This window comes from Orycteropus afer, unplaced genomic scaffold (genome assembly GCF_000298275.1).
Source record: "Orycteropus afer afer isolate SDZICR_OR568_19922 unplaced genomic scaffold, OryAfe1.0 scaffold00561, whole genome shotgun sequence".
NCBI classification, from domain to species: domain Eukaryota; kingdom Metazoa; phylum Chordata; class Mammalia; order Tubulidentata; family Orycteropodidae; genus Orycteropus; species Orycteropus afer.
This window is the reverse complement of record NW_006922148.1, coordinates 1,043,061-1,044,647: the sequence shown is the minus strand read 5'-3', so window position 1 is coordinate 1,044,647 and position 1,587 is coordinate 1,043,061.

Genomic DNA, 1,587 nt, shown 5'->3' with positions numbered 1-1,587 from the left:
TGGAACCACTGAGACTATGGCCCCAAGCTGCCCGTCAGGTCTGGAATTGAACCCACACCTGTGGTTTCCAGCCAAACAAAGTACAGGCATGTGAGTTAAACATTTACCTGAAGTAGACACATGCCCTGTAGAGAACAATCATGGGAGAAGGAAGGGCTGCTTATGCACAAGGAGACAGCTCAGGGGGCAGGAGAGTATGGAGGGATGGACTCTGGGAAGAGGTAACTATGGGGAGGAAGTGGGAGGGGAGTTGTTGCATTGTGGTAAACTGTGGTCAATGACATATGACAAAGTATATGTGAACTGCTGTATGGAAAGCGAATTTGCTCTGTAAATCTTCACCCAAATCACAACTAAAAAAAAAAAAAAAAAAGAAGAATGAAGAATATATGAATCATCTCACAACATGGACAAATTTGGATGACATTATGCTGGATGAAATAAGTCAATCACAGAAGGAGAAATATTGTATGAACCCATTATTGTAAAAAGTCAAGAAAGATTTACTTAGGGAAAGAAATTCACTTTGTTGGTTACCGGGGATCAGAGGGAAGGGGAGGGAAAATTTCAGACTAGTTGGGGGTTACATATTGATTTGGGTGAGGAGAGGGACAGTACGGAAAGAGTCTGTGACCAGCATGATGACATTGGGGAAAGGAAGGACACTGAAACGTGCACATAAGGTATAGACAACAGAGGCAAATACTAGTATATGCACAATACTGCAACACCACTAACATCAGGCTGAATACATAGACAGGTGAAAAGATTAGGTGGGGGTCAGCGAACAGGAATATACCCCAGACCAAGGATAGATTTGGCTGAAGATATTCTTACATAAGCACTTGTGCTACAATACTTGCCACATACATCACAGAAGCAACAGAAGGCAGAATTGGACTAACCTCTCAGAGACAAACACCTTGAGAGAGAACATCACTGGGTCTGCCGACTCAGGACCATAGTCTCAGGGAACATCATGCTCAATTGGCACAACATAGTACACAAAAATCTTGTTCTACAACCTATTTTGGTGAGTAGATTCCAAGCGGCCATTTAAGATGCAACTCTTGGTCTCCTCTCATCCGAATCAAAGGCGAGTGGAGAAAATCAAAGGCATCTGGAAAAAATTAGTCCAAAGATAAGATAGACCATGATAACCTCAGCCTTCCTTACCCCAAGACCAGAAGAACTAGATGGTGCCCAGGTACCAACACCAACCACTCAGAAAGGGATCAAAACTGGAGATCCTGGCTAGAGTGGGAGGAAAAATGTGGAACAAAATTCAAAAACAAAAATGACCAGAATTACCAGTTGGACAGAGTTTGGTGAGGCCCCTGAGACTATGGCCCCAGGTTACCCTTCAGGCCTAGAAATGGACTCACTCCCATGGATTGGCTCTCAGCCTAACAATAGAAAGACCTACATGCAAAACACCTACCCCAGGGTGACGCACCCACCTACTCTAGGGAGCTACATCCTGTGGTAGTTAAATTTGTATGTCAACTTGGCTGGGCCTGGTTGAGTGGCTGGGCAGCTGGTGGTAGTTATTCCCCATGATGAGACTGGCAATCAGCTCCATGGTGG